The sequence below is a fragment of the Brachypodium distachyon genome, chromosome 4 (genome assembly GCF_000005505.3).
Source record: "Brachypodium distachyon strain Bd21 chromosome 4, Brachypodium_distachyon_v3.0, whole genome shotgun sequence".
Classification (NCBI taxonomy): Eukaryota; Viridiplantae; Streptophyta; class Magnoliopsida; order Poales; family Poaceae; genus Brachypodium; species Brachypodium distachyon.
In genome coordinates, this window is record NC_016134.3 from 32,992,285 (window position 1) to 33,011,606 (window position 19,322).

Consider the following 19,322-nt stretch of genomic DNA (forward strand, 5'->3'; position numbering starts at 1 on the left):
TTCAGAAAATTTGTAAATTCAAATTCTCTAAAGTGTGAACTTTTGGGACTTGAATCCTTTCAAAAGTAAAATAAGTAAACATACTTTTGCTTATATAAATGTCATTAGAGCTTTATAACTAATACATAAAATAGGTTTTGAAATCTATTATGAAACCTTTGTTTCATAAATTAGTTTAAACTCCAATAAACATATTGGGTTGGCATACTTTGCACTAAAATCTTTCTTTAGCTAAATACCTCATTGGGTTGAACTCCAAAGAAGATCTCATAATAATTATACGGTTCAATAAAATTCCCTAATAGCTTTATAACACAAAATCTCAAATCATGTAAACCATCGCAGATGTTTCCAACTATATATATATTTGGGAAGTCACGTTATCATCTTCTCGAATATTTGATAGTTTCCTCTCGAAAACAAACTGAACACGCCAAAGCAAATATCGACAAAAACATAGGTGAATCATTATATATGTTTTCCAACCATATACTTGGGAAAATCACATTATTCCCTCTCTTTATCATTTAGATAAATGTTGGAGAACATTTCTAATCGATTTAAATATTCCAACGATGCTCTCCAATGGTCATGGCATCCAAATTGCAAACTTAGTGTGTTAGTAAATCATTCAAATCGGACATAGGATTTATTTGGATGCAAAGAATAATCGGGTGGAAATCATAAGATGCATATGGGTCCAACTGTAATACTTTGAACTTATGTAAATGTCCCAACCATGTTGTATAATTTGGATAGTCATATTAATCCACTCTTTTGTTGAATATTCAAACATGGTGTGGAAAAATTTAAATAAGTCTTAAAAATTTCAAATCCTTCAGAAATTCACAACCCAAAATATCTCCAAAGCCAATATTTAATTAAAATAATTATTTCATGTAACATTCCAGAATTGGAAAATTCTGGGATGTTACAGGGGTTCCCGAGAGCACCTTGTACCCGGCCCTCGGCTTTAACTTCGCCAAAGCCCGTCTCCTCGAGGCAGGCTTGCCGAGTAACCTTCCTGACGGGGCTTCGTCACTGGCGACCCACGCGCCCCGTATCAGTGGAACCCCGCGGGCCACTGGTACGACAGCAGCCCTCGGGCGTGGGCTGGCAGCCTTGAAGCTCCCTGCAAGTGCTATCCTCGATCGGTTACCGGGCTACGCCCTATCCAACGCGTGGGTCCCAAAGGGAAAACCCCCTGGCACCCGGCCTCGCATTTATAGTTCCACTTCTGCGAGTGAAATGGTCGGGCGCACGATTTCGTGCCTTATCTCCCTTAATCACCAGAGAGTTAAGGCCACGTCGCGCACCCCCCCTCTTAAACTCCGATTCTTTAAGGCTCTTTATTGCCGATCGTGGGGGTGTCTGTTGCAGTCCGCCAGCCCCGTTAAATACCCAAGGCCGGCGGCGGGCACTCCCCATTGTCTCTCACTCCTGCCATTGTCTCCTCCCAAGCTCCCCTCGCCCCAACTCCGACCAAATCTCCTCTCCACCTCCGCCGATGTCTTCCAAGGGCCAAAACTGTCCAAAGGGGAGCACCAGCAAAGGGGAAAAGCGCAAAAAGGCTGGCAAGAAGGAGCTGTCGGACAGTGCCCGGAAGGAGGAGGAAATGCGGGCTAAGTTCGCTTTCTTCTCCCCTGGGTACAACGGAGAGGGAGTCGACAAGCTGGTATTGGCGCAGGTCACCAAGCACAATGAGCATGGGCCGACGCGGGTCCTCCCTATAGGTGCGGAGTGCGATGGGCACTACTTCCGGATCTTCGGGAGGTTCGTCCTTGCCGGGTTCGTGCCGCCGCACTCCTGCTTCCCTCATCATGGCGCAGCTTCACCCCACGTCGTTCTTCACATTGGCTATTTTCCAACACCTCTATTAAGCGTTCGTGGGGGTGATGCCGTCGGTGGCGCTATTCCGCCACTACTACTACCCGAGGGTCAAGAAGAAGGCTCCCCTGTCCTCGGGGGTAGTGTTCCTATTCCGCGACATGATCAAATCGGAATTCATCGAGCTGGGGAAGAAAAAGATCGAGCACGAATGGCGCCGCGACTGGTGCTCGGTGCGCACCGACGAGCTTCAGGAGTTCCACGAGGAGCCCCTCGGGCCTCCGAAGGGCTCTGACGACTGGATGCTCCACTACCAGAAGGACGAGGAGCTGGCCCCAATCTGTGCGAAGATCAAGGCGCTCCGTGAGGCTGGGCTCACGGACACGGATGAGGCGCGCCACTTCGTCGGGAGGCGTGTGGCTCCCTTGCAGCAGCGCTGGCATCCGACGTGGATGTACACCGGGGCAGGCAACCGGACCCGGCTGCATCGCATGGACCTCCTCCTGGAGGAAGTGCTATTCTGTGTGAAGGGTATCACCGGCGAGGACGAACCTTACCGGCTGCCCCCGCTTGGAGCACACCCGCTCCACGCCGGGATCCCAAACCCGGGAGCCCGGGATCTCCCACTCTGCGACAAGTGGGGGATCGTGGAGGACCTCTCGGCGCAACCCTCCTCCCCGCAGCCCAGGCCCCAGAAGGGCAAGGAGCCAGCTGCGGACTCAAGGAAAGGGGGCCAAGGCCAGGCCTCCGCCAGGACAGATGGCTCGGACTCCGACGACTCCTTGCTGGGCGTCGGAGGAGACCTCGGCGACGACGACGTTCCCCCAGCCGCCGGCGAAGTCATGCCACAGGAGGACGACGAGGAAGATGACGTCCCCCTCGTGAGGCGGTCCACGGCAGAGCGGGCGGGCAGGCGGGAGGCCAGCCCGCAGCTCCCGGAGCCTCACGGAGATGCAGGGGCTGTGGCGCCGCTGCAGCAGCCGCCCCGACCACCCCGGCGACTCTGACAGCTCCCCCGCGCGAGGCGGCCCTCTGGCAAGGAGCATCCTGGCAGATAGGGTGCTCAAGCTCAAGCCGGCGGGGTAAGTCCAATGTTGTCGAGAACAGCTTTGATATCACGAAATTATTTTGTGCCTAACTAATCTATTTTTGCGTTTTCCAGTTCATCGAGAAGAGGGGGCAGACCAGCTTGTCGCCGGCAGCCCCAACCAAGAAGCCTCGCCCAGCATCGGGCGGCGGCGACCAAGACGCCACTGACGCAACGGTTGTGACGGCGGCAGCGGCCGCTGGGGACCCAAGGGTCCCCGATTCGAGCTCGCAGGGCACCGGCACGGCGGCAGGTACGTGCAAGTTCAAACACTTCCTTTACCTATTCAAACCAATCCCCATGCTTGACGCAAGTGGCGTTCGTGCAGCCGCTAGAGGGGTTCCGGCTTCGCCCGCGCCTACAGAGGTACGGGTGATCGACCTCACTGGCGAGGTCAACGACGAAGCTCCGGCGGAGGTTGCCTCCGTCGGAGCTCTTCAGTGTCGTACCAGTGGCCCACGGGGTCCCACTGATACGGGACGCGTGGGTCGCCAATGACGGAGCCCCATCAGGAAGGACTCCCAGGAAGCGACGAGCGTGGGAAGCCTGCCTCGAAGAGTTGACCCCTAGTGAAGCTAAAGCTAAGGGCCGAGTACAAGATGCTCCCGGGAACCCCGGTCCCGGGAAGCCGAAGGAACGCCTCCTGGCAACTAGCCGGTGCGCTAGCCGGGAAGGTGCACCTCACCAATCCATGCTCGGGCATGCAGGCGGGACCCACAGAACAGTGAAGACAGGACAAGACGGCGGGCGCAGTGCATTTAATGCACCAACAAGAGTCTTATCAGTAGGCGTAGTCTTGCTTAGAAAGGTTAGAGCGGCTACCTTGAGAACCATTTCTTTTCTACCGTGTATAGTGGACCGGGCGCTGCATGGCATCCAGCGTGGATGAGCAAAAATGTATTCCGTGTAGCTGTGACACGCATCTATGCAACGTGTCACGCTGCATGCATTGGCACCTGTGGTATCCCCTTGTCTATAAAAGGAGGACCGATGCCACCAGTCAAAGGGTTGGACCTCAGTAGGATTCAGTTCTATTCAGTTCAGCATTCACCCAAGTAGCCTTGCGCTTAGAGGGACAAGTAGCAAAGCCCGGACCTGAGTAAAAACTCTTGTGTCTACACTTCGTGGCTATCGCCACGCCGGCGATCGCCGGAGCAATCCCCTTGCCCTCCACCGAACCAACGGGGATCCCCTTGCTCGGCATCCCCGTTGCCGGACACCGTGCTTCGACATCTGGAGCGCCAGGTAGGGGGGCGTGCAGAGAGCTTCTAGTGACCGCCGGTGTCATCATCATCAACACGGCTTCTTTGCCTACGACATCTTCAACGACTGCTCGCCAAGCCGCCCAAGAAGGCAGACGAGCCCCGGGTCGACTTGCGCGCCACTCTCGCCATGCGCACTCGGTCCCATGATGCCGCGCGCGCGTCAGAGGCACAAGGGGATCAGGAGTCCCCTCCACGGCGGCAGCAGCAGTCGCAGCTGCCCCCTCCGCCTCCTTGGCCGTCGGTAAACAACCGGCCGAGGGGGCCTGCGGCTCCCAGCGCCCGAGCCTGCCGCGCGAGCGGTCACAATGCCGCACACGCGGGCTCCCGAGTCCACTCGCGGGCCGAAGACACGCAGCGGCAGCTGCGCCATGAGCGCAGCGCGTCGCGTGCGACACCGACAGAGTCTCGCCCCACTCACCCGAGGGCACCGGGTGACAAGGCGGAGGGCAGCCGGTTGGAGAATCGGCAGCCTCCCGCCCAGACCCCAGCGGAAGCCATCATAGCCGCGCATGTCATGGTGTGCTACGAGCCACTGCAAGGCACATCGGCGCATGAAGCATGGAGTGCGGAGCAAGATGCGCTCCTTGCACTCGACGCCCAGCAGCCACAAGGTGAGGGCGCCCCGGCCGTTTCGGGCCGGGTACAGAACCCGGGATGCGGAGACGCGCCCCGCGTCTCAGGGCACGGAGAAGACCCTCCCCCGCTGGGAGGGGAAGGAGGCGAGGATCCCGTGGGGTCCTCGGATTCGTAACCGACCGTTACACGAGGTGACGCGCGAGGCGTGCTGAACGCCTGCTAGCAGGAAGACCTCCGCCAGTGCTTGGAGCGCCGGTGCCGGCATGAGGCAGAACGCCAGCGCCCAGAGGAGCAGGAGGATGCTCCCATGGGCGCCGAGGACGGCTGCGTCGCATTTACTCGCGAGCAGCGCCGGGTGACGTGGGCCCGCAAGTTCCGAGCGCCGACGCTCAGGACGTACGACGGGACCGTGAACCCAAGGATTTTCTCCTGACCTACACGTTGGGCATGCACACCATCGGCGCCGCCGACAAGGTCAGGGCCAAGTGGTTCCCAATCGTCCTCAAAGGATCAAAGAGGACTTGGTTGCTCAACCTGCTCGCCGGATTCATAGCCTCTTGGGCTGACCTGCGCGAGCAGTTCGTGAACGCGTTCCAGGGCGGCTACAAGTGCCCGGGAACCATGGCGGTACTGCACACGGTCGTGCAGAAACCGGGGGAGACGTTGCGGGACTTCACCAACAGGTTCTCCAACCTCTCCTACTCCATCCCTGAGGCGGAAGCGGCCGCCATCATCAACACGTACGCCATCAACGTCCGCGACACGAAGATGCGTGAGAAGCTCAACACGCACCGGATCCGGACCACAAGGGATCTGTACGCTCTCGCGCACAAGTGCGCGATGGCCGAGGAAAGGCGCTTGGCGCCTGAGCTTGCCACCAAAGTACCGGCAAACCCACCAAAGGGCTCCGGGAAGAAGAGCACCCAGAAACGCGGCGAGAAGCAAGTGCTTGCCGTAGAGCCGGGGGCTCCCCAGAGGCCTGCCAAGAAGGCGGCGTCGCCAGGAGCATCGGGCAGCAAGCCGGCAGCGGCCGCGCGCTGCCCCATCCACACCAACGCCACCCACGACGCACAGGACTACCGCACTCTCCAGACCATCAAGGAGAAGCGCGAGCAGCGCCACGAGGAGCGGCGCGCTGCCGGAGCTTGCTTCAACTGCGGGGACATCGGGCACCTCTCCCGGGACTGCCCGAACAACCCCCGCAGTGGAGCAGGCCAGGGCGCAGCCGACGGCGACAAAGGAGAACCCGCGGGGGGGTCGCGGTCAGGCCCGCGGCGGCAAGGACCGGCCTCCCCGGGGACGCGACATGCCTCGCGCTGAGCAGCACGGGGGTGTCGACAGCGACGCCGATGCCGATGAGCCCGGCTTTCAGGAGGCTCGCGACGTCGTCTGCATCCACGGGGAGCGTATCCTCTCACGTCTCACGTCGCCGTGAAGCGGCTCACGCATGAGGTCTGCGCCCTCCTCCCTAGCGTGGAGGCGCAGCAGCCATTGAGGTGGTCGCATCTGCCGATCACCCTCAACTTGGACGATCACCCGATCCGTCCCTTGGTTTCAGGGGTGCCCCCCCTCGTAGTGTCACCGATCATAAACAACGTGACGTTGACCAAGGTACTGGTGGAAAGCGGGGCAAGCCTCAACCGACTGTCCGCCAAGCTGGTGGAAAGGCTTCGGCTCTCCCTGAGCAGATGAAGCCCACCGAGCCTTTCCGGGGGATCAATTCCGGAGGGGTGCAGCCCATGGGGCGAATCACGCTCCCGGTGACCTTCGGTTCCCGGGAAGTGTTCCAGACTGAGCACATCGTTTTCGATGTGGCTCACACCCCGTTGCTGTTGAACGGGATCATTGGTCGGCCAGCGCTGATCAAGTTCATGGCCGCAACGCATTGCGCCTACGGCGTGATGAAGATGCCGTCAATATACGGCGTTTTCTCCATCAAGTGCGACCTGAAGGACGCTGCTTGGTGCGTGGGCGAGGTCATGAAGACCTCCGCAGTGGCGGATCCCGGCGACTACGACGTTGCCGGGAGTGAGTATCCACTTACGGGTGAACAACCCGCACAGAAGAAAACGCGAGCCGCCCCCGGGCAGCATGCCGGGGGCCGCTCCTGGTCCAGCCCGTGGGTGAGCAAGGGCACGAAGCTGAAGGAGGAGGGCACCAAGGTCAAGAAGGTGCCCCTGCATGCCGGCAACGAGGCACACACCGTCTCCATCGGTGCGAGCCTCAGTGACAAATAGGAAAGCGCCCTCGTCGCCTTCCTCCGAGAGAACTCTGACGTGTTCGCTTGGGAGTCCCTAGGGAGGTGATCGAGCATCTGCTGGCGGTGCGGCCGGACGCGCGGCCCGTCAAGCAGAAGGTTCGCTGGCAAACACAAGAACGCAAGGACTTCATCCAGTAGGAAGTGCAGAAGCTCAAGAACGCTGGGGCGATCAGGGAAGTATTGTACCCTACTTGGTTAGCAAACCCTGCTGTAATCCCTAAAGCTGGAAATAAATTGCGCATGTGTGTATATTTTACTGATCTTAACCGTGCATGTCCTAAGGACCCCTTCCCTGTACCCTGTATCGATCAAATAGTAGATTCTACAGCGGGCTGTGAGTCTTTGTGCTTCCTAGATGCCTTCTCCGGCTACCATCAGATAAAGATGGCAGTCGAAGATGAGGAGAAAACAGCGTTCATCACCCTGGTTGGCTACTACCGTTACACGTGCATGCCTTTCGGGTTGAAGAACGCGGGCTCGACATTTGAGCGCGCCCTGCGCGAGTGTCTGGGACCCCAGCTAGGCCGGAACATCGAGGCCTACATGGACGATATCGTCGTCAAGTTGCGGCGTAGGGACTCGCTCGTCGGCGACCAGCAGGAGACGTTTGACAACCTCCGCAGGATCAAGCTCAAGCTTAATCCCAAGAAGTGCACGTTCGGTGCGGACTCGGGACACTTGCTGGGCTTCTTGGTCTCTCACAGGGGAATCGAAGGCAATCCATAGAAGATTTAAGCGATCGAGAAGATGGAGGCACCCCGCAAGGTTAGAGACGTCCAGGACCTCAACGGGTGCGTGGCGGTGCTAGGGCGTTTCATCTCAAGGCTGGGCGAGCGAGCCCTGCCTTTCTTCACGGTGATGAAGAAGAAGGGTCCAATCAATTGGACTCCCGAGGCGAAAGCGGCGTTCCGGGACTTGAAAAGGTACCTGAAGTCGCCGCCGGTCCTCGTCGCCCCAAGCCGGGCGAGCCATTGCTGCCGTACCTGGCAGCGACGAACCAGATGGTGAGCTCCGTGCTCATCGCCGAGAGGGAAGAGCAAGTCCTGGGGGCTGAGACGGAAGGGCCCGGGGCTCCCGGCGAGCCGAAAGAACCCCCGGCTACCTCCTCTGCCCCTGGATCCGAGGGACAGCCCATGCAGGCTGCCCCCTGCAAGCGGCTAGTACAGCATCTTGGGTACTTCGTTAGCACGGTGCTGCGCGATGCCCGGGTACGGTACCCGCAGGTACAGAAGCTTCTGCTTGGGATCCTGCTCGCTTCAAGGAAGCTGCGCCATTACTTTCATGCGCACAGCATAACGGTTGTGTCGGGGTTCTGTTTGGAGAGTGCGCTCACCAACCGTGAAGCCACCGGAAGGGTGGCCGAGTGGAGAATGGAGCTGGCGGAGTTTGGGCTGCGTTTCGCAAATACCAAGAGCTTCAAGAGCACCGTCTCGCTGACTTCGTCGCGGAGTGGACGTCGACAGGCATAGATGAAGAAGAGCCGGAAGCGAGCCTTCCCGGCACATTGGACGAAGGGTACCGGGTCATGTACATCGACGACGCCTTCTGCTTGCAGGGCGCCGGTGCCGGAGTGGTGATTGAGTCGCCCACCGGAGACCAACTCAAGTTCGTAATACAGCTTGACAGCCTTACGGACTACAACAGGGTTTGCTAACCAAGTAGGGTACAACACTTCCCTGATCGCCCCGGCGTTCTTGAGTTTCTCCACTTCTTGCTGGATGTAGTCCTTGCGTTCTTGTGCTTGCCGGCGAACCTTCTGCTTGACGGGCCACGCATCTAGCCGCACCGCCAGCCGATGCTCGATCACCTCCCTAGGGACTCCGGGAAGATCTGACGGCTCCCAAGCGAACACGTCAGAGTTCTCCCGGAGGAAGGCGACGAGGGCGCTTTCCTATTTGTCGCCGAGGCTCGCACCGATGGAGATGGTGCATGCCTCGTTGCAGGCAGGCAGGGGCACCTTCTTGACCTTGGTGCCCTCCTCCTTCAGCTTTGTACCCTGCTTACATGCGGGCTGGAGCCGGAGCTTCCCCTGACATCCTGCCCGGGAGCGGCTCGCGCCTTCTTCTGTGCGGGTTGTTCACCCGCAAGTGGATCCTCGTTCCCGGTAACATCGTAGTCGCTGGGATCTACCACTGCGGAGGTCTTTACGACCTCGCCCACGCACCAAGCAGCGTCCTTCAGGTCGCACTTGATGGAGAGAACGCCATACGTTGACGGCATCGTCATCACGCCGTAGGTGCAATGGGTTGCCGCCATGAACTTGATCAGCGCTGGCCGACCAACGATCCCGTTGTACGGCAACGGGGTGTGAGCCACATCGAAAATGATGTGCTCAGTCTGGAACACTTCTCGGGAACCGAAGGTCACCGGGAGTGTGATTCGCCCCATGGGCTACACCACTCCGGGGTTGATCCCCCGGAACGGGTCGGTGGGCTTCATCTGCTCCAGGGGCAGCTGAAGCTGTCCACCAGTACCCTCGTCACTGTCACGTTGTTATGATCGGCGACACCACGAGGGGGAGCACCCCTGAACCCAAGGGACGGATCGGGTGATCGTCCGAGTTGAAGGTGATCGGCACATGCGACCACCTCAACGGCTACTACGCCTCCACGCTGGGGAGGAGGGCGCAGACCTCACGCGTGAGCCGCTTCATGGCAGCGTGAGACGTGAGAGCATATGCTCCCCCGTGGATGCAGGCCTCGCGCTCGTCAGCGTCGTCGTCGCTGTAGACATCCTCGCGCTACTCAGCGCGAGGCTTGTCGCGTCCCTGAGGAGGCCGGTCCTTGCCACCGCAGGCCTGACCGCGACCCCCCGCGGGCTCTCCTTTGTCGCTGCCGGCTGCGCCCCAGCCTCCTCCGTCGCGGGGGTTGTTCAGGCAGTCTCGGGAGAGGTGCCCGATGTCCTCACAGTTGAAGCAAGCCCCGGCAGCGCGGCGCTCCTTGTGGCGCTGCTCGCGCTTCTCCTTGATGGTCTGGATAGTGCGGTAGGCCTGCGCGTCGTGGGTGGCGTTGGTGTGGATGGGGCAGCGCGCGGCCGCTGCCGACTTGCGTCCCGATGCTCCCGCCGATGCCGCCTTCTTGGCGGGCCTCTGGGGAGCCCCCGGCTCCGCGGCAAGCACTTGCTTCCCGCCACGTTTCCGGGAGCTCTTCTTCCCGAAGCCCTCTGGTGGGTTCGCCGCTGCTTTGGCGGCAAGCTCGGGCACCAAGCGCCCTTCCTCGGCCATCGCACACTTGTGCGCGAGAGCGTCGAGATCCCTTGTAGTCTGGATCCAGTACATGTTGAGCTTCTCACACATCTTCGGGTTCCGGACGTTGATGGCGTACGTGTTTATGATGGCGGCCGCTTCTGCCTCCGGGATGGAGTAGGAGAGGTTGGAGAACCTGTTGGTGAAGTCCCGCAACGTCTCCCCGGTTTCTGCACGACCGTGTGCAGTTCTGCCATGGTTCCCGGGCGCTTATAGCCGCCCAGGAACGCGTTCACAAACTGCTCGCACAGGTCATCCCAGGAGGCTATGGACCCGGCGGGCAGGTTAATCAACCAAGTCCTCGCTGATCCTTTGAGGACCATCGGGAACCAGTTGGCCTTGACCTTGTCGTCGGCGCCAATGGCGTGCATGCCCAATGTGTAGGTCAGGAGAAAGTCCTTGAGATTCGCAGTCCCGTCGTATGTCCCGACCGTTGGCGCTCGAAACTCGCGGGCCATGTCACCCGGCGCAGCTCGCGAGTGAACGCGGCGCAGCCTTCCTCGGCGCCCATGGGAGCATCTTCCTGCTCCTCTGGGCGCTGGCGTTCTGCTTCACGCCGATGCCGACACTCCAAGCGCGGGCGGAGGTCTTCCTGCTGGCGGACGTTCAGGACACCTCGCGCGTCACCCCGTGTAATGGCGGTGACGAATCCGAGGACCCCATGGGATCCTCGCCTCCTTATCATCCTACCGGGGGAGGGTGTTCTCCGTGTCCTGAGATGCAGGGCGCATCTCCGCGTCCCGGGTTCTGCCCCCCGCCTGAACCAGCCAGGGCGCCCTCGCCTTGCAGCTGCTGGGCGGCGAGTGCAAGGAGTGCTTCTAGTTCCGCGCTCCATGCTTCGTGCGCCGGCATGCCTTGCGCTGGCTCGTAGCGCACCATGACACGCGCGGCTATGATAGCTTCCGCCGGGGTCTGGGCGGGAGGCTGCCGATTCGCGGACCGGCTGCCCTCCGCCCTGTCACCCGGTGCCCTCAGGTGAGTGGGCGAGACTCCGTCGGCGTCACACGCGACGCGCTGTGCTCCTGACGCAGTTGCCACTACGCGTCTTCGACCCGCGAGTGGACTCGCGGGCCGGCGCGTGTGGCATTGTGGCCGCTCACGCGGCGGGCTCCGACGGTGGGAGCCGCAGGCCTCCTCGGCCGGTTTGTCTGCCGACGCTCCGAGGAGGTGGAGGTGGCAGCTGCGACTGCTGCTGCTGCCGTGGAGGGGACCCCTGGCCCCCTTGTGCTTGTGACGCTTGCCCAGTGTCATGGGACTGAGTGCGCATGGCGATAGTGTCGCGCAAGTCGACCCGGGGCTCGTCTGCCTTCTTGGGTGGCATGGCGAGCTAGTCGTTGAAGATGTCGTGGGCGAAGAAACCGGTGTTGACGACGATGACGCCGGCGGTCACCCGAAGCTTTCTGCACGCCCCTTTACCTGGTGTGCCAGATGTCGGAGCACGGTCTCCGGCACCGGGGATGCCGAGCACCCCCTTTTTCGTTCGGTGGAGGGCGAGGTGATCGCTCTGGCGATTGCCGGGTGGCGATAGACACGAAGTGTAGACACGAGAGTTTTTCCCCAGGTTCGGGCCACCCGGAGGTGTAATACCCTACGTCTTGCTTTGAGTTGTATTTCTTAGTATGGTTGTTACAGGTTTTGAGTTCCCCGGCTTTGCTACTTCTCCCTCTAAGGGCAAGGCTACTTGGGTGAATGCTGAACTGAATAGAACCGAATCCTACTGAGGTCCAACCCTTAGACCGGTGGCGTCAGTCCTCCTTTTATAGACAAGTGGATACCACAGGTGCCAATGCATGCAGCGTGACACATTGCCTAGACGCGTGTCACAGCTATACGGAATACATTTTTGCTCATCCACGCTGGACACCATGCAGCGCCCGGTCCACTGTACACGGAAGAAAAGAAATGGTTCGTAGGGTAGTCGTCCTAGCCTTGCGGCTAGGCCTGCTCATAAGACTCCTGTCAGTGCATTAAATGCACTGCATCCACCGTCTTGTCCTGTATTCACTGTTCTGTGGGTCCTACCTGCATGCCCGAGCGCGGGTTGCTGGGGTGCACCCTTCCGGCTAGCGCACCGGCTAGTTGCCGGGAGGCGTTCCTTCAGCTTCCCGGGACCGGGTTCCCGGAGCACCTTGTACCCGGCCCTCGGCTTTAACTTCGCCAAAGGCCGTCTCCTCGAGGCAGGCTTCCCGGATTCACCGCTTCCCGGGTAGCCTTCCTGACAGGGCTTCATCACTGGCGACCCACGCGTCCCGTATCAGTGGGACCCCGCGGGCCCCTGGTACGACAGTGACACTATCCTCTCGGATCATGGTGAGATGGCTGGGGTGGCCTACGACCATTTCACCGCCTTGATGGGGAGCTGTGAGGACCGTCAGCTCTCGCTCGACCTGGATTTCCTTGGCGCGAACCAGGCCGACTTGACGGAACTCGATGCCCCATTCTCGGAGGAGGAGATCTGGCAGGTGGTGAAACACATGCCCCCAGGCAAGGCACCAGTCCTGACGGCTTTACGGCTGAGTTTTTCCAGGCATGTTGGGCTACCGTTAAGACGGACGTGATGGATGCGTTCCGCAAGCTCCATTCATTGTGTGGGCGCGGCTTTCAGGGTTTGAACCAAGCTTTGTTGGTTTTGATCCCTAAAAAACCTGACGCTGCAACCTTGAGGGAATTTCGGCCAATCAGCCTGATTCACTTCTTTGCCAAGTTGGTTGTAACATCCCAAAAATTCAAACCTTTACATGTGCATTGCATCCATGAGCATCCTGACACAATTGCATGTTTGAATTCAAATTTTGAATCACAAAAGACTTTAAGAGATTTTGTTTACATCCCTGTAACCTTTGGATTTTCAAACCAATAGGGTTGATGTATAAAAAGGGTTTAATGCATATATAAGCTATCCCATAATTTTTGGTTAATTATTTGGAGTTGAAAAAAAAAAGTATTTTTACTTAAATAGTTATATGGCCCTAAAGCATTTATAGGGCAAATGTATTTTTACATATTTTATTTTGAAGAGAAACTACTCCCAAAAGTTGTATCATGGTAGAACATGATTTTACAAATTTTCTGGAATTTATTTGGACCAATTTGGAGTTCAAACTCAAAAGATATCAAAGAAATGGGAAAAAAAAACAGAAAAAGAAAAGGTCTAAAAGAAAAAAAAAAGGGTAAACGGACCGGCCCGGCCGAATTGGGCCGAACCGGCCCAACTCTTCATGCGCACCCGCAGCCCAGCCGGCCCAGCGCCCGCGGCCGCGCGCCCGCACCCGCTGACAGGTGGGGCCCACCTGTCAGGCCTTCGTCTTCCCGAAGGAAACCCCGCGCGATCTCCGCCGCCGACCCGCGCCGCGCCGTCGCCGCCGTGACACCCGCGCCCGCCGATTTCGGCCTTCCCAAAGTTGCCCGAGCACGTCCTCTTAAAGCCCCTGCCCTCCTCTCCTTTTCCCCCAACCCAGCTCGCCCGATTCGCCCCCAGGCTGCCCAAATTTTGCGCCGCCGCCGCGCCATTGCTGCCGCCGTCCGCCACCCGCCGTCGCGTCCCCGTCGACCTAGGCGTGGACTCCGACGTCCCCGAGGAGCGCCGCCGCCACCAGCGTCTCCGCCTCAACTCGCCGCGCACGCCCATCTCCTCCCCGACCCGAGACCTCGCCGGAAGAGCCCGCCGCCGCGCCCCGCGTCGCCGGAATCCTCGCCGGAAACCTAGCCCGCCGCCGGTAAGCCTCGAGCACCCCCGTCCGTCCGATCTTTGATCAACGGCTCGGATTAGATCGGGTTAATTCCCTTAAGTGAACCGGTACGCGCCTATCAGAAGCTGCCACGTGTCACCCGATTTTTATAAAATAAAAATGTAATTTTAATCCCCCGGAATTATTAAAAGGCACTTTTGCAGATAGGCCCCTGTAACTTCAAATGATCATAACTTTAAATCTGTTTGGCCAAATTTAGTGATCCACACCTTTTTGGAATCCTTAGGAAATTTAGAATCTTTTGGCACTATCCAATTTCAAATTTGAATAATTGAATCACATTCAAATTACAGATTAGTGTTTTATGCCTTTTAAATCATAACTAATTATCTAGAAGTCCTTTTTGAATGAAACAAGTGCCCAAAATTTTGTTTTATTGTCCTCTGTCCAATGGGACAGAGGGACAAATATTTTGAACTAATCTATCTGGCTGATGCCAATAAAACCTCATTTTAGAGTTTAAACCCTAGCCATTGCAATTTATTTTAAAAACCCTAATTGCATGTGCTTAATTATCAACGCCTTGGACCAGTAGATCACCCAAATAAAACCAACCCACTCATGTCACATGTTTTGCATCACATCATGGCATACATATTCTTTTGTCATGTTTGAATTGTGTGTTTATGTGTGTGTGTATGTTTGTTGATTGTATAGTATTCTCGGAGAGCGAACCTTGCGATTGTGACGAGTGTTTGAACTCCAACCACTATCAAGGCAAGTACACTTTGATCATCTACCCTATTATCTTATTATGCACTAGATTTTATTAGTTGCATTGTCAGGATTATTATTGTATCTATGCTAGCTATGATCTATCCTAGTAGTATAGGATACCTTTGCCATGACTTCACCACCAATTGCCATCGTAGTAGTAAAATGCTATGCTATGATAATATACGAGGGTGGTATTATTACAATGTGATACTATTGAATTACAAATATAGTTTTCCTAGTGTATGGCAAAACAAGTAATTCAATGAACCGTCCTGGGTGGGCTGCTTTGAGTTTTCGGATGTCGTGACGTTAGGTCCATTTCTATGGGGCCCGCTGAGTCGTCTCTTCGTGTGATTCGGGAGCGTCCATGGTCGCCTCCCCGTGCGATTCGGGGAGCGTCTGCGTCACAATGTGGGATGCCACCCGGGGTAACCAGAGACTGGACTAGTTTCCTGTTTAGTAGCTTCCAGTACAACCACATGGTATTATGGGCTCTGCCAGGATGGATGTAAGAAATATGAACCTGGATCCGAGGTGATATCGGTATGTAGCAGTGTAGGTTGGAACGCGTCCCTCAGGTGGCTTGGGGGAATATGTTCTGAAAATTCCTGTAATCGATGCCGTTGCTACTCTACCCTGAGGACAGCAAGGGATTAACACGTCGATTTCTTGTGGGTAAAGTGTACCACCTCTCGAGAGTGTCAAACTAAGTACTTAGCCGTGTCCCCGGTTACGGACAACTATGAGCAACTAGATATTGGAACTTTAAGGAAAGTCTCACTCATTCAAATTTCCAAATAAAATGAATGGTTTGAACTGGGTAGGAGCATTGATGTTTCTACTCAATGTGCCTAGGTTAATAGGAGCATGGGTGTTTCTACCCCGTGTCCAATAGAATTCAAAACTATTTGTCTAAAAATAATAGGATTTGAATAATGATGCTTTTATGCAAAATAGCCAAACCCCACTTAGCCAAACTATGCATGTACTTGGTAGGTCCTTTATAACTCTAGTGAGCTTGCCAATACATTCAAATGTATTGACCACGTAGTGGCTGCAATTAACAATGCAGGTGGATCCGACGTTGAGTGAGGTTCGTCGTTTTGTCATGGGTCATGTGCTTACATTCCAACATGCTCTCACCTTGGAGTAGTGTGGCCCTTATGTTCTACCCTTTTCCGCTGCAGTATTTTGAAACATTGTTTTATGATGTTGAAACAATATTTGTTTTATGCTGGCCCCAGAGGTCATGCGAGGTTCTAAGTACTATTAAATTCTAGATGATGCGATGTAATAAAGTACTTTGACCTTTGCTTCTGTATATTTCATCATGAAACTGTGTGTGCTAGTGAGTCGATCCAGGGACTAGCACAGTAAGCACAGAGATCGAACCCTTGGTGAAGGGGGGGGATCGCTTCAGTGGTGGCGAAGGTCCTTGCCTCTCGGTTGTCCCCAAGGTTGGGTTCCTTGGTGGGGGAGAACCAATGTGCCTTCATTAAGAAGAGATGCATCCACGACAACTTTATGCTGGTTTAACAGACGGCACGCTACCTACATCGGCTTCATGAGCCGTGTGCCATGTTGAAGTTGGACATTGCTCACGCTTTCGACTCGGTTTCTTGGGCCCTCTTGTTTGCGGTGCTGCAGCACGTGGGGTTTGGACCTAGATTTCACGAGTGGATCGCCATCCTTCTGTCCACAGCCAGCACCCGCGTCTTGCTGAACGGGGAGCCGAGCCTGCCGATCTGGCATCGGAAGGGATTGCGCCAAGGAGATCCGTTGTCACCCATGTTATTCGTGTTGGTGATTGACATGCTCAAGCAGCTCTTCTCCAAGGCCGCCGAATTTGGTATCCTTCAGCCATTGACTTCATGCTCATGATGTGGTCATTTTCTGCCATCCTGACCGCTGTGAGTTGCTTGCGGTCCGCCACATCCTCGCCCTCTTCGGGCAGGCGTCGGGTTTGAGGACTAATTTTTCCAAGTGTTCCATTTCCCCTATCGATTGCTCTAATGCGGTGGCTCTGGAGGCGGCAAACACGATGGGTTGCCCCCTCGCCCCTTTCCCGGTTAAATACCTTGGGATCCCCTTGGCAATCCAGAGGCCCTCCCCTGAGGCCTTTGCCCCCTTGGTGGACAAGATCGCCGATCGCCTTCCAACCTGGAAGGCAGGGATGATGACTAAAGCAGGACGCCTGATGCTCGTCAAGGCGGTCCTGTCCGCCATTCCCCTGCATCAGCTGATGGTGCTGAGCCTCTACCGGAAAGTGCAAAAGCAAGTGGAAAAGATCCTGTGTGGTTTTCTCTGGTCGGGTCGAGCAGACGCTAGGGGCGGTCACTACCACGTCAACTGGGCCAGGTGTTGCCGGCATTTGTGCTACGGCGGGTTGGGCATACCTGACCTTGCCAAAACGGCCGTCAGCCTTCGCACCCGCTGGATTTGGCGCATGAGGATTGACCCCCAACGCCCTTGGCGTGGACTTGATATGCAGTTTTCCCACACTGAGCGGAGCATTTTCTTTGCCTCGACCAGGATGACGGTCAGCAATGGTTCCTCCACGCATTTTGGGGAAGACAGGTGGATTGCTGGTCGGGCCATATCGGAGATTGCCCCGGACCTTCACCAGCTAATCTTAAAGCGTACTCACAAGTCCCGCACGGTCAGGGAGGCCCTCGCCGATCGACGCTAGATCCGCGACATCCGTGGGGCTCTTGGGTCGGTGGCTCTCTGGCAATATATCCAGGTCTGGATCTTGGTCCGGGATGTTCACCTCTCGGACGAGGTTGATGCCATTTGTTGGAGATGGACAACCGACGGACAATTCTCTTCCAAGTCATGTTATCAGGCCCTCTTCTTGGGAGGGATAACCTCGGACACCTGGAAGCTGAACTGGAAGGCTTGGGCCCTCCCTCAGGCCAAATTCTTCTTGTGGTTGGCTTGCCAAGACCGCTATTGGACGACTGAGCGAAGGGCACACCACGGGCTGCCGCATGCCCCTAGATGTTTGCTATGTGACTAGTCCTTGGAAACCATGAACCACCTCCTGGTCGACTGCCCATTCTCGCACTCCATCTGGCATGAGATCCTCTCTTGGATCTGATCCACTTGTGCCCCCCGACCGTCGGCGTCCCTTTTGCAGCTTGGTGGCTGGAAGCAATCCAATTCTCCCCTTTGTCGGCTCGGAAAGGCACTACGTCGCTGGTTATGCTAACAGCTTGGTCGAACTGGAAACACCGCAACGCTGCGGTCTTCAACAACTCTCTACCCAGCATCGCCTCCCTCCTAGACGGGGTCAAGGCAGAGGCTCGCCAGTGGTCTCGGGCGGGAGCAGTGGGTCTGAGGGCGCTATTGCCTCCAGATCCTATTTAGGCGTGTTGTGTTGTAATCGGGTGTGGTCCTTCGCGACCTTGTAAATAACTTTTTCTTATCTATCAATGCATCGAGACGCAAGGCTTTTGCGTTTTCTCGAAAAAAAACATTTGTCGAAGCTATGCAGCCTACAAGTTAAGCACCATAATTTAATAAACTGCTGCTAAGAAGATACAATGCACATCCATGCAGGCAGAGTGAAGCTAATTCGCAATTTACATCAGAGAGTGTGTGGTTAAAAACCAACTAATTTACACCAGAGAGATGGGGCATCGATTTTCTTGCAGATATGACTTTTCTTACAATTACAGATTCCTGCTATTCTGTAGAATAAATTTTAGATTGCTGACATGCTGTTATGTTTAGACACAATTATTTGGTTCACCAAATTGCGTCCAAGGGTGAGTTCCCATTTGTCCTCCCCATTTGTCCATTTGAGGGGTATTTGGACAAATGGGGGTGTGGAAAATATCAAGTTGTTCAATGATAACCTCCCATTTATCTTTTCATGATTCTTTGACATGTGGGCGAAAAAGACAAGTGGACAAAATTTAAATGAATTTTGCACAAATGGAGAGTCCCCATACTCTTCCCAAATTTGGGGAAGAAATGGAAGTGTGGACCACTTTTGGACAAATGAGAGTTCCCATTGGATTGTGTATTTTGCTCTTGGACCTTAATATGGACAGATTTGGAAACATGTGGAGAATTTGGGGGCTTCCCTTGGAGATGTCTTCTGTACTAATTGCAACACCTGGCTAATCAGAGAATGAGCAACCCTGTCCGAGGATCTGAACTAAGGGCATCTCCAAGGATGAGCCCAGCGTTTGTCATTCACATTTGTCTATTTGACGAGTCTTTGGACAAATGGGGGAGAGAAAAATATCAAGTTGTCCAATGGTAAGTTGGTAACCCCTCATTTATCTCTTCATTAGTCTTCGACATGTGGGTCAAGAAGACAAGTGGACAAGATTTGGATGAGTTTTGTACAAATGGGGACTCCTCATATTCTTCCTAAATTTGAGGAAGAAATGGGGGTGTGGACCACTTTTGGACAACTGAGAGTTCTCATTGGGTTGTGTATTTTGCTTAGGACTCCCATATGGATAGATTTGGACAAATGGGAAGAATTTGGGGTTTTCCTTGGAGATGCCCTAATTGCTATGATGCTATCCGAGATCATTTTAACAAATCTTGAGACAAACTTCCAAGTTTTAAATTACCCACC